Source organism: Ascaphus truei, chromosome 3 (assembly GCF_040206685.1).
Source record: "Ascaphus truei isolate aAscTru1 chromosome 3, aAscTru1.hap1, whole genome shotgun sequence".
Taxonomy (NCBI): domain Eukaryota; kingdom Metazoa; phylum Chordata; class Amphibia; order Anura; family Ascaphidae; genus Ascaphus; species Ascaphus truei.
The window spans coordinates 35,737,782-35,752,389 of NC_134485.1; the positions used below are offsets into that span (position 1 = coordinate 35,737,782).

The 14,608-nt window shown below is 40.9% G+C and overlaps 1 long non-coding RNA gene across 2 annotated transcripts; it reads left to right on the forward strand.

Moving 5' to 3' along the window:
• The first annotated feature begins 3,021 nt into the window (after positions 1–3,021).
• On the forward strand, positions 3,022–13,080 carry LOC142491411 (uncharacterized). Of its 2 annotated transcripts, XR_012800395.1 has the most exons (4): positions 3,022–3,235; positions 7,245–7,336; positions 10,894–10,988; positions 13,053–13,080. It is a non-coding gene; the product is annotated as an uncharacterized LOC142491411 (long non-coding RNA). The 2 variants fall into 2 exon arrangements; XR_012800394.1 differs by lacking the exon at positions 3,022–3,235 and having other exon boundaries at positions 7,054–7,336.
• The last annotated feature ends 1,528 nt before the right edge of the window (positions 13,081–14,608 follow it).

The following is a 14,608-nucleotide window of genomic DNA, read 5'->3' on the forward strand; positions in this document are numbered from 1 at the left end:
GGTTGGGTTTTCAGGAAATCCCTACTTCGGCACAGGTGGCTCACAATGATTGAGCCACCTGTGCTGCAGCAGGGATATCCTTAAAAAGACTGCGTCTCTGAGTGAGACACCTGTACTGAAGCAGGGATATACACGGAAACCTGACCTGTTGAGGGTCTTGAGGACTGAAGTCAAGAATCCCTGGTTTAGGGGGTTACACTGACATGTAGAAAGTGTGGGAGATGATCAGGAATATGCCTGTAATGCAGGAACTAAAGTATAAGCGAACCATACAAATCTTCCTGATATGTATTAAACATAACGATTTCTAACTTGTGAGTTAAACATTGAGCGCTATGTGTCAACGGCAGAAGGTTTTGTCGCAGCTCGTGCTGAAATATTTGCACCAGGCAGCGTTTATTGCATTAATCTTAGTTGCAGCATTTTCATGGTGTGCCTGCGTCTGCCTGCGACCAGATGAGGGATTTATGGGGCAAATGGGAGTTACATTTGCCTATTGGTGCAGGTCCATGTATTAAACAAATGTGCGGCTTGCTTTGTGTGTCGTTTTCCCGTGTATATTTTCCTCCATCACCTTCAGTCTATTTATTTTATTAATGCAGAATACGCCAAAGTTGAAAAATCACTTCACAAATATGACGCATTTCATAGAAAAAAAAGGCAATTTCTAACAAAAATGCTAAATTCAACTAAAAACATTTAGGCTCTGCTACAGCAGGTGGCAGAATTTGACAAGCAGCAAACCACATACTCTAAAGCTACAGCATATGCAGGGACGATCAACTGCAGTCCTCAACGGCCACCAACAGGTCAGGTTTCAGGATATCCCAGCTTCAGACTGAGCCTCTGATTGAGCCACCTGTGCTGAAGCAGGGATATCCTGAAAACCTGATCAGTTATGGGGTCTTGAGGACTGCAGTTGAGCCCCCCTGTGTTATAGAACTTTGCCATGTGTTGGTCCTTTCATCAGTACAAGGATTAGAAATGTAAAATACACACTTACAGCATGACTTCTAATTATAGGCATACAAGAAAATAGGTCCTTAAACCATTACACCTAATGACATACAAGGAATACACATGTATAGCTAAATATCTCATTGGACATATAAGGCATATGTACCTATGGACACGCAAATAAACTCTTTGTAATCATTTCTGTTAGGTGTGTCTATATCAGGTGTAACCAACGCCAGTCCTCAGGACCCCCCTCCAACAGGTTCAGTTTTCAGGATATCCCTGCTTCAGCACAGGTGGCTCAATCAGAGGCTCAGTCTTTGAGCCTCTGATTGAGCCACCTATTCTGAAGCAGGGACTGATTGAGTCACCTGTGCTGATGCAGGGATATTCTGAAAACCTGACCTGTTGGTAGCTCTTGAGGACTAGAGTTGGCCGCCCCTGGTCTATATGAACCAAACTAATATACATTTTTATCAACTGTTGCAATTACATGGAATCTGCATTTTTCCTGAATGTGAATAAAGTATCTATAACCATAAATTAAATGTGAACAGATTTACCGCATGTACTTTTTAAAGTGCTCTTAATGATTGTATTACGTACCTTATTGTTTTATTTGTCAATAATTATTGAGATGAACAATAGCTGCTATTAATCTGGCCGTGATTGCGACCCTCGCTGTACATCAGATGATGTTACTGAGAATGGAGCCCGTCCTGTGTGTCCCATTATAACCCCCTGTGATTAGGCTAATAAAACCTTTCAAAAAAACATAATGAGCATTTCCTTTTATTCTTCAGTAGCCACAGTTCTGGGAAATCTGTTTGTATATTTGTAGAATATGAACACTTTCAGTGTGTCTATCATTCCCTGATATATACTGTTGTAATTGTGATGAAGCTGTGGGATAAAAGGGGCATATTTACTCAGCAGCGTTCTGCCATAAGACACTTTCCGATAGTGGTACACCGCAACCCCTTCCAACCCATTCCCATGACCATATTTATTACGGATGGCTACTTTGTAAGACACCTTAGCAGGGATGATCAAACTTTTCAGTCTGCGCCCCCTTGCCTGCTCTCCCCCTGCTCGCCCACCCCCTTTCTTCGGCTCCGGCATTGCCATGGCAATGCGACGTCACGTGACCGCAGAAGAGCGTAGGGCGTCTGCAACAGCCACGCCTCCCACAGAAAATCTCCCCCCCCCCATGTTTGCGCACCCCGTCCTTAAGGTCCCCTTATGGGCCATGAGGAGCCCTGATGGAGTCCGTCTTAGAGAGTAGCATTGCTTAGTAAATAAGGCCTAAAGTGCCTTCTGGTGCCGGCACATATCTTATAGAATAACAACTCTTAGTAAATATTGGCCTAAATGCTTATTTTATGAATTATAAGGAGACCTGCACAATACTCATTCTGTGTTGTGCTAAAATATTTTTTGCAGGTACCTTTAAATGTGCACTTACCTTAGAACTACGGCAGCCAAGTGATACTCGCCGTGAGAGGGAAAGGTTAGAGCTATATCATGCCACTGCCGCTGACACATCCTGAGCAGACACTCCGTACTGTACCTGCTACCTGTACCATTCTATTTATTCCCTGCTGCTAATTATTGTGTAAGGTCATCTGACAAAGACTTCCTTACCATTCTTCCTGTAATTGGCTACATCTATGTTTTCCACTGTCTTTTTATTTCCCCACATTGTACTGCACAGTATTCAAGTGTTTGAAAGAAGAAAAAAAAATGTCACGGTAATTCTCTTGTAACCCGCCCCCCTCCCCCATATAATGACTTAGATGGCATTCAGCAAAACAACTATTAAAACATTTATGGTGGTAATTAATCAATATGTAATGGCATTAAAGCAAATTAGATGTAAACGGAATATTCACGTGTACACGTGTAACTATAACAAGCCATTGTTTCTCCGGCTTTTGCGACAGCAATTTCTGTATATTTCTTGTTTTTAAGCACAGTTTCTTCTTGCCTATTGCGAGAATGGTACGGGAATAAGATATCACCCTCTACATTTCATTTATCTATATTTGCATAGAAACCAGCAAGTATTAATTGATTCTGTCACAAACATCGTATGGAATTTATAGTAAGGGTTGAGATAAGTAACCACTAAAAGTAAATCTTACACCGCATATAAACTCTCGCCAGGCCGGCACATAACTCTATATGTATCTCACAGGGCGTTCTTCCCAGAAAGGTGACTCATGTATGCTGCAGTCTGGGTCCATCCACAGCTGAAGTTTGTTCCATGTGAATTCTGGTAAGAGGCATCATATGGTATTAATGCTAACATGTAGGAGTCAGTCAAAATCCACAACCCCTATCACGATTAGCATTAACGCCATACAACCCACAGGTCACCTCGGGGCTGAGACGAAAATCCGGGACCACGGATCTTTTCCCAGCTCCTAAACAGAGAGGAAATGTGTTGAGACAAAGATATAGAAAAGCATCACACGGTCATTCTTCCCACACAAATGCATGATCTATTAGTGTTTATATTAGTTATATTGAATTGCAAACAGAACAATCCTGTGGAGAAAATGTTTAATCCGCGAGCCGGATTTGCTGCTAATGTGGCCTGCTGAATAACAAACTGAATGCCACAATCACACAATGCCACATCCAGCTAATCTGAATGTCCGTGTCCTCGGTAATTAAGGTAACACTGGAGTTAAAACGCTGGGCTCTAGAATTGTCCTCACAGTCACTGTGCTTCAGAAACAAAAATGGGAGCTTTTCCAGCAGATATTTAATGTCTCTTTACACTGTGAAAATAAAGCCGAGTTCCCCAGCATCCAAAGGCCATTCAGAAGCAATATCTATAAATTATTTGTTTACCAGCACACCACAAATTAAATAAATATAAACGCACTGCTCTACATTGTGCTCCTTTGTGTGATGCAGTAACCATGGGTACAATTGATTTGTGATACACGTGGGTGAACAAAAAAAATGAAATACACTCCCATATCAAGTCTTCCTGAGGCTTTATCACCCAGCAATGCGGTTGTTTACGGAAAGTATATATCTCTTGAGTAGAAACTTTATGTGGAAATGTGTTAATACACTCTGCTTTTTTTTTCCTTAACCACCTGGTGAGTGCTCAACTTTTTTCATATTTCTTTGCAACACACCTGTACATACATTATTTATATGTATAGTTCATTTGGAATGGTTATTGTTATTACACCACGGCACAATAAAGAATAAAGATTCTTGAAAAGTGCCTGTAGCAAATGAAACAGGCAACACTAGGGCAAGAAGTTAATTGGAGTTCTAAAACCAAACGTGCCATAAACAGAATTATAACTCCTAAGCACCGAGATTGTAAACTTGTGCAGTAAATCACACACATCTGACTGCAGGGACTAAATTACAGGAAGAAATTCCACTCAATTCGCTGACAATGTTTACTCGAGACTGTAGAATTGCTTTCCTCCAATTTTGATGCATGCACATCTTGAGCAACTCTTGAGAAATGATTTCTTTTAAGTTGCTTTTTCATTGCTATTACCGAGCTGGTAACCGTTTTGCAAAACGACTGTACAGTACATTGTTTTCCCCCCACCGTGTTATGCACTCAAAACTAATTGGTTTTGCTTCACAGCACAAAGACTGGGTGGGTGGAACCACTTTCCTAATCTGTAAATACATAATATATCCTCATGGGAGGACATGCAGCAACAGAATTCAAGATATGCTTTTTGATATTTCCTGTGTTATGTTTTTGGTGTAACTTGTTACAAAACGCACTTTTGATTTTCAATTGTCTTATGTTCGGTGACAAGTTTTGGAAAAGCTTGTGACATGTCACATGGAAACAGGACTAGGGAAGCTTGTGACATGTCACATGGAAAGGACTAGGGAAGCTTGTGACATTTCACATGGAGACAGGACTAGGGTCACAATCGTATAATAATTACCTAAAGTCATAACCAACCGTCGGAGCAGAAAGTTGTGTTGCGCTACTGTAGTTTTCTGTGTCTATGTTTGGCAGAGTCACCGCATGTGGTCAGGTGTACGGGGGCTATTTATCAAGGTCCCCCAACTTCAAAATTGGGGCAAAAAGCTGCCTTAGATTTATTAAGGAAAACATTCTCATTAACCCTTTCCATGGCAGATTGGGATTGCGACAGTAATCCCATGGGTCCTTTGACCCATTCAGTGGTGGACTTCTGGGAATGGGACCATATTCATGTGGTCTCAACGTGTCCTGTGATAATGCGAATGAAAAAATAAGGGCCCTCCTTTCTTCAGACCGTGCACACTCTTCCCTGAAAGTGGTGAATGTGACCTCCACTAGAAAGGGAGCAAGAATGTCCTCATGTTCTCACAATGTCCCAGGGGCCCCCAGCGGGCCAGCCAGTGTGATGTCGGAGAATGTCACAGGAGAACTAAAGGGGGAAACCAAATGGAATTTTCTCTTGTGAGAGTTCCGGTTCTTTTTATGCCCCTGTTTTGCCCCAGGTTTGCAGTTGGCAAACTTTTTATAGATGACCCTCTCTAAATATCTTCTGTAGGCCAAATCCCCAAACAACGCACCCAGGCTAAAGGTTGTGACAGGTATTCTCATGGCCTAAAGGGTAACTGCCAAAGGAATTAAGGTGCAGAAGAGGAATAAATGACGGGCTCTCACAGGATTGGGACTGGACTGGAGGGCGCCATTAATGTGGAATAGATACTACTGTTTCCATATCTGGGCACTCAATCAACATGGCAGATTTGTCACGGGTGCAAAGTTACATTTCTGTAAAAAAGGGGTGGATGTAAGCGTACAACAATACAGCATATGTTATTGTTGGATACAAAAACATTACTATCACACACAAATGGCTTCTTTAGCAAGTTACTGTATCTGCATCCATTGCCCTTCGTGTAACCCTGCAGAGATACCTACGCAAAGTGTGCAGCAGCTTCGTGAGTGTTTTCAAAGAAAAAAGAAAACACTGCAAATAATCCCCAAACCTTGCCAGCCATATTGATTTAGTGTATGCTGTAATTCTGCACTCACATTAATAAGAGACCGCGCTCCGACAGTGGCGTAATTACAGTCGTTTATAGTGCAAGCCTTGGTGCACCTTGGAGGCGTCTTTTTAATTTTTTTCCCCACAGTTCTTTACCAGAATTTGAAAGGTCATTGGGGAACTGGATGGCAGATGATGCAAATAGTTAGCACTGCAGATTAGCGTTTTATGTCATGTTAACACCTTGTTTAACAAAGAAGCCTGCAGTACAATGCAGGTGCAGACCCCAGCACAAGACAAGCAAAGGAAGAGAGTGATCTACTGCAGGAGTGGCAAACTCCAGCCCTCAAGACCCCCCACCCCAACAGGTCAGGTTTTAAGAATATCCCTGCTTCAGCACAGGTGGCTCAATCAGTGGCTCAGTCAAAGACTGAGCCACTGATTGAGCCACCTGTGCTGAAGCAGGGATATCCGTAAAACCTGTCCTGTTGGTGACTCTTGAGGACTGGAGATAGCCACCCTCTGATCTACTATGTGCAGCATTAACCCCGGTGCCTTTACTTTGAGCCGTTACGGCGGAAACGGAAGTATAATGCTAGTGGGTGACTCTGAGCCCAATGGCATTTTCTCATTACCCCATCGCTCTTACACTTGTTTGAGAATCAAATCTAATTTTTGAAAAATTATTTTGTTTGTGGCAGAAACCTTTGTAAACTCCGATACCAACAGGTATTCTGGATTGTTGCTGCCACCTTTATGTAAGCATATTAGCACAACCTGTAGGACTTCCATACAACTCCTTCATTGTCTCAGGCCTAGCCACAACTGTATTGCTTTGCAACTATTCTTCTTTTCCATTTATTTTATTTATTTATTTATAAAATGTTTTACCAGGAAGTAATACATTGAGAGTTACCTCTCGTTTTCAAGTATGTCCTGGACATAGTTAATATGACAAATAATAAATGGTTACAGATACAGTTACATGTACATGTACATGTAAATACAGTTTCCATGGTTTGTGTTATAGGCGGCTGCAACTGTTTCTCTGCTGCATCTTGGTGTCAGAGGCGGCAGGCGGCAAGTAAACAGGAAGCAACTAATAGACTGAAGTCAAGTGTAAAAAAATGACTCTCTTTGGATGTTTTCCTCTCTAAACATTGACAGATATGCCGTTGCAGCTACTGACAATCGCACAGGGCTAGAATGCACTACGGGCTCGACTGGCAGCACAGGGGTCAAAAAAGGAACAATTGGGAAGTGGTAACCATGACATATGTTTCCTCTCTCTCTGAACTTTAGAACTGCATCCTTTGAGCGAGTCGTATCACTTCCATTACGTCAAGAGCCACCGTTAGAAAGACTAGCTGCAGAGGCTCTGGCTGCATGATCAGGTAAGGGGGAAAAATATCGCTCGACTTACTCCCACACTCCAAATACCAGCGTATGCAAATCACAATGCAGGGGGCATGGGGATTTTTTTTTATTTTAATTCGGCGTATGCTGATTTTGTGACCCACTAAAAAATTTGCGAGAGTCATTTAGAGAAATGACAGAAATAACTACTCTCATAGAGCAGAGATGGGAAACTCCAAGCAGGGCATGTAGAGTCTCTTTAATGCTAAGACTATATATATATATATATATATATATATATATATATATATATATATATATATATATATATATAAAAACTGCCGGCACTCAAATGAAGCACAATAGGGTAGGTGCATGTGCCATAATAAGTAGATAAACATACAATACCGTTCGCACGGGAATCAGCAGCCAGCATAAGATTTGTAGAATATATATTGTAGAAAAGACACAAATCGCCAACGTTTCGTACCCACAAACGGGACCTTCCTCAGGGTAGTAATAAAAATCCGCCAAACGCGAATCGCCCTTTTTGACATGGATTCACTGAAATCCACGGACCAAAGGAACCGGACGATCCGCTGCGGATCCAAATCCACAACAAAAAAAACGTGCTCATCTTTATTTAGGATGGGGAGTCATTGAGCAGGGAAGGTAAGGGGGCAGCTGCAAAAAGAGGGCAACCTGTGTAACACGTGTTTAGCAAACACATCCTAATCATGGCATTCCTGTCATTGTTCCCACGCAGTGTGTCACATTGCTTCAGGGACTCCATAATTATATGCAAAGCTGATTTTTGATTTTGGTTTGCAGTTACTCTTGTCCTTCCTTTGGTAAATCAGACGCATGCGGTTAATGTAATAAAAACAAATCATTCTGCGTATGCACAGCAAATTAAATATTTGTGAAAGTGAGCAAAGTTAAACAGAAACGTGTGGAATAAACAGATATGCCCAGATTTGTTAACCCACAGGCTCATTTGTTATTAAGGGCACATGCTGTGTTATTTGTCAGAGGTTTCTAGCTGCAAAACTGGTCCAAAAACTGCAGCATATTTATTCTAATATGAAGTTATTTCCTTCCACAAACCTTTTTTCTTTGATGAATCCGGCCCCCAATTTCCTTCAGATGTTCCACATAGAAAATACAGGAAATATGTACTAAAGTGAAAAGTTTCTGCGGCCAATCTATCAAAACCTCCTGGCAACAAAACGGGGACAACGTGAGTACAAAAACAGCCCCAGCTATGGTAAAGGGAGAAACGACACTGCTTTCCTTATCTTTGGGGATTCTGGAACACTTAGATACGTAGACTCCAATGGGCAGATTCACATTTTGGTCATTATTGGTGTTCAATTGATATCTCACAGTAAAATAAGAAATGTACACAACATTGTTTCTTACGGTATCTGTAGTGGTCCTACATGAAACAAAAGCAACATATTTTCAGGATACATGCACTTTTGATTAAAGGATCAAAGAATATTAAAAAGTTGGCAAACAGAAAATGACGGAAGGAATGTATGTCCAAAGGACAGAGATCTGGAGAACGAACATGTGGATCTCTTAAAGAGTTGGATACTTACTGATCTTCCTGTGCTTAGAATCCGTTGGGTGGGAACCCTGCATGGGTTCGTACCTGTAACTGAGAAAATAAGGCAGCACTGATTCCAAAGGTGCAGTGATCGGGGCTGAGATACAAAGTATAGTTCAGAACGTCAGACCAGCTGACCTTCTCTGAAATCCCCAATGCCATTATATCAATACATACACACTGTGAGTGCCAAGTTGCATGTCATTACCCACAACCCCTGGCTGCAGTGGAAGCATTGTATGCTAAAGCGATAATGGGGAAAGACAGGGTTGCCGACCTGTCTGAGACGTAATGTGTCCGCAAGTGGTATTTTTATTTGCTGTACATCAATATATTCCAAAGATAATACCTGTAAGTTGCGGGAGAATTTAACACGGAACAAAAACATGAAAGGAAGAGGAAAAGATGTACTGTATCAGCTATGTTGGACTGCACACTCAAACCATTTAGGGCTTTATAATTCATGGTCTCTCTGTTATTAGTAGAGATCAACCTTGTGCCACCTGTAATTTACAGGTACGGTTACTGTCAACTGGATAATGAGACACAGAAGTCCCTCAAGAGGAAGACACTGAAGGTTGTGATTCTGACTACAGTTCTTGTGCAGTGTAAAACACCCCAGTGTTGTAGCATTAAAAGCGGAGGTAACCCCGCAATGTCATTTACACTGCAATATTTCAGCCAAGAAAAGAGAAATCTAAGCTGGTTATTAAAAAAAATTCAGTAATGAAGGGGTATCCCGGGGGGGGGGGGGGGCAACTCTAATCAGGGGGTGTGCCACCAACAGGCCAAGTATTCGGGATATCCCTGCTTCAGCACAGGTATATCAAGCATTGGCTCAGTTTCTACTGAGCCACTTGTGCTGAAGCAAGGATATTGTGAATTCCTGACCTGTTGGTGGCCCTTGAGGACTGGAGTTGGCCTCCCCTGTACTGTTCCCTTATAAGGCTGCTTTACTTGCCTGCCGCACATGATGTTATTGATGCAGTCGTATCCAACAACTTACGTTGGAGTTTCGTATAATTGAAAAATTGGAAGAGTGCACTTAACATTTCATACACACGTTAGAGAAATAATACAGGGCTGGGCAACTCTTATCCTCATTGGCCACCAACAGGCCAAGTATTTGGAATATCCCTGCTTCAGCACAGTTGGCTCAATCAGTGACTGAGCCACCTGTGCTGAAGCAGGTAATTCCTGACCTGTTGTTGGCCCTTGAGAACTGGAGTTGGCCAACCCTGGGACGTACTATTCGCTTTGAGAGTATGTGCAAGGCGAGATGTAGAAATGACCAGCAAAATATTTTGTCTGCGGCCCTGTAATGGAAAGCTGTGTGTTAAGGATCACTATATCGGGCTTATAGAGGTAACAAGAGGTATCACAATGGGAATTCTTTTTTTCCTACTGCTTTTTGCTGCACTTAAACCCTTTTCTGGCGCTTTTCAATGCTTTGCATGATTCTCTGGCACTGAAGGGATATAATGATATGGCGGAGAGTGGTGGTTTAGTGCTGGTTACAAAGTGGTAAAACCAAAAAGCATAAATCTAAAGGGGACTTTTATGTGATGTGAAAGGACCAGGTGAGTTAATGGTTTTTAATTTGGGTTGAATAATAGGTATCACGATTTGCGCACAAAAAAAAGGGTATAAAAAGGTGGCATTAAATCTGTCACTCTCTGGGATGAGGACATTGTGCATTTCCTTCTCCATACTCTGAACTCATTATTCTGTCAGTTGTGACCTTGTACATGTAATATACTTTTATGCGAGCACTCTAATAACTGCCTCTGGAGTCTTTTCAAGTGCAGTAACCATCCCAGCTAAGCAACATGTTCCTAAGATACTTATAGGCTTGGACAGTTCACTGTAGAGCTGAAAGCCTCTGTGCAACATTCTTTAGAATGGCATTTATAATAAATATATTGGGCTTGAATGGTTTGAATGTTTGAATGTAACAAATGTCATAAATCATCTCGCTTGCAGAACAATAAAAACATCTGCTACTCTCTAGTGAGGATGTACTGTGTGTATCGGCCTCGGCCCTGGAAGAGGAAACTTGTGATACCTTGAATTCTCAGGTAGAATCAACATTGATGAAGAATGTATTACCACCTAGTTAAGAAACTGGTTTTCTGTTAGAAAGCAAATGTGTGTGTGTATGTGTGTGTATATATATATATATATATATATATATATATATATATATATATATATATATATATATATATATATATAAAATCAAAAAATAAATAGATGATACCGTTCTGTGGCTAACGAAATGCTTTTATTTGTGCGAGCTTTCGAGATACACTGATCTCTTCTTCCGGCGATGTTACAATGAATGAAGCAAACAAAAGCTATACTATAAACAGTGTCTATTGGAATGTTATCTGTGCTGGTCCTTCCCCCGGTGTGGATGTGTTTTATGGCTGGAGGTGTCAAAAGGTTCCTGAAAGCAAGTGATGAAAGAGTGTGTATGTGTATCAGTGTGAATTAACATGAATGGAGAGCATACATATATACAGGTGCGCCGACGAGTATTCTAAAACGTACCTTAAACTTGCATTGGAAAATCTGGGGCTATCACCAACAAGATCCACATGCTGGGTACATGCTGCAAACTTTTCAGTGACATTTCTGCAGAGACTAATGGCCCATCGGATTAACACAGCAGGGGTCCCTGGCAGTCCCATTCAGTTTGAATGGGACTGCCAGGGACAGCCGCTGTTAATCCGATGGGCCATTAGTATGTCTGCAGAAATGTCACTGAAATGTTGCAGCATGTACCCAGCATGTACCTGGGTCTTGTTGGTGATTGCCCCAGATTTGTTTTAGAATACTTGTCGGCACTACAGTATATATAATGTATAGACCCATTATTCATGTTTGATATAGTGCTGCTAAAATACAATATGATACATGGTAATTTGTGACTGCAAAATTTCATGAGAAACATGCTATACATTTCATTAGAACAACATGAAAATCCCTCACAGCTGCTATTGGACATTATCCTAAAACACAAGTCTCTTCTGGTATATGCTGGACCATAGATATGAAAGTGAATCTCTTCAGTATCAGAGCAGCTTGCAACCCATTGCTCTGGAATAATATGATGGACTATTGGATCAGGGAACATTTGATTTCCTCCGAGCTAAGAGCCTACATCTTGATAATACACTGCTATGGGCACATTTTGATTTGCTTATAAAAAAATGAATTCAGGTGGAACATATGTGCTACTTATATGGGAAATAAACATTGTAACATTCATAGCAGAAACATGCATTTATTTTACATCATCAGAATAAAGACCAAATTAATATAACTATAACTGTATTTGGATAAACTAGTGAGCACCCATGGCAGTGCTCCATAATGAGTGCACTCTATGAATGCCTCTTTACATAATCAGATACCATGTATTGCCACATTAACTCCATATTACCACGATAGTTCACTTGGATTACAGTAAGAAACAATGAATAGATCAAATCTCGTGTTATTTTGGAAAAACTAGATAACCAACCTCTAATTTTAGCTCCAGCTTGTTAAAGACAGGATCGACGGTCGTGGTTTTCCATTTTAGATCTCAATAGTTATTAAAGGAATAATGTTTTGCGAACCCAGACTGGATGAGGCAAGATTATGTCACCTGGAATCACGTGTAGAACTGATCTGTCCATCTTAAACATTGTCTTTAAAAAACCTTGTCAAAACCCAAGGCGCAAACTGAGTGTGATCTGTGTGCTGTGGAACAACCAGTGACATTTATGGTTCAACATCTACTTATGTGAGGGATGCTTCAATTCTAGTTATTATAAGGCCACCTGAAGCCCAAACGCCTGTCTATACATGAATAAAACTGTCCTTAAGTGAGTATTACTTCAAAGGTTCTCTTAATGTAGCTAGAAATGGCCAGCCTCGCTTCCTTTCACTTCTAAAAATACAAGATTGTCATTGAAAAGAGAAAAAAAAAATTCAAAACCACATACCTGACAGCAGATGTTCCAGTTCAAAGATCAAGCAGAGATGGTGCAGGCATGCACACTGTGTAAGGAGGCCACAGGCTTCCTCTACTCCCTGTCACATGTCACTGACATACCCATGTGTTTGCGGCTTGTTTTATTTCTATTTCACAGGAAGATCTGCCGAGCACAAATCATGCGAGTGAGTTGGTTTTTCTATCTACGGCTAGTCCTGCTCTCTCCTGTAAGACGTCACGAAAGTCAGCTCCAAACCACCCAAAGACCCTTTTATAAATCAGATGGCGGTGACTCATAGACCAACTGATTATGCTTTCAGTAATTCCCCGGCCTTTTTCTTTCTTCTCGGAACCGGCAGAAAAAGAAAAAAAAATGGAAGAGAGAAAAATCCAGATTGAAGATAAAAAAACAAAACAAAAAAAAACAAAGAAATGTACTTTCCATTCTCACAATATGTAAAGAAAAAACAAAAAAACACCAGTGACAATATACTGTATGAGTACTCTTTGACTGATCTATGTTGATGAGTTGTTGTGGGGGCTTTGATTTTTTCGTCACTAGTATCCCCTTTTTGTTAAATAGAAGGATTGTTTTGAGAAATTTATTCGTTTATCAGAAAAAATATGTTTTTAGTGACAGAAGAATAGGAACGCTTTTTGGTAGCTAGTATATGATAATATGTGAATCATCCTCACAAGTGGGAATTGTGGTCAGGGATGTGCCTTCTTGCCTTCTTGACGGTATTGCAGTTTCTTGCTTACTGTGTTAAGGTGTGGGAAAAAATATATTTCTGAAATATGTGTCGATTGGGTGAGCCAGTTATTGTTATGTATTGATGACTATTTTAATGTTAAAGCACAATTTGTGCATTCCCCTCGCCACCTACAATGATGATTTAATAAAGGAAAATTCGTTCTCTAACTCCACGTGCATCGCTGTTTGCTCTTAATGTTTTTATTGCGTTTCATAGCTATTGGGTGCAATTTCAAAGTGCGGGGAAACTGTTTCAGAGGAGGAGAAACCTGCTGGTGTAACCAACAAAATACAGACAAACAATTTCTTGAAAGTGCAGGTCTCCTCTAAGACAGAGATACAAAGCTCTACTCACAAGTTCATAATGAAGTTCTCCATTTAATGTGAGAGCCAAGAACAGTGGAATAACAATGTTTCAGGTCCCATATGGGCCTTTCATCGGGCCATCGTGTGAAGTTGATATGTTTCTCGGTTTCCACAAATACATTTATATAAACTCAGAAATTATTGGTGAAAAACTAAAATCTTACTAAGTGGAGCCAAAGTCAGGGCCCATATTCCTTCATTGTTACTATTTCAAAATAGTTCAACGTTCTAGTCGCCGTGTTGGTGCTGGAGGAAAGCGGATTCCATGTAGGTTGTGATAACTCGTAGCGCAGTGGTTCTCAACTCCATTCCTCAGTTGTTAGCAACAGGTCAGGTTTTAAGGCTATCCCTGCTTTAGAAGATGTGGCTCAATCAAAATAACTGAGCCACTGTGAGCCACCTATACTTAAGCAGGGATATCCTTAAAACCTGACCCATTGAAAACCACTGTCTTAGCACCCCATGCATTACAGTTCTTCATAGATGAAACTATAGTGTACAGAGCTTTCCAAACCTTGTAGGTCTCTTCTTCATGTGTACGGTGGCAGCATGAAACAGAGTAGTGGGGGAGATCATCTCTGTAGGGAGTCTTC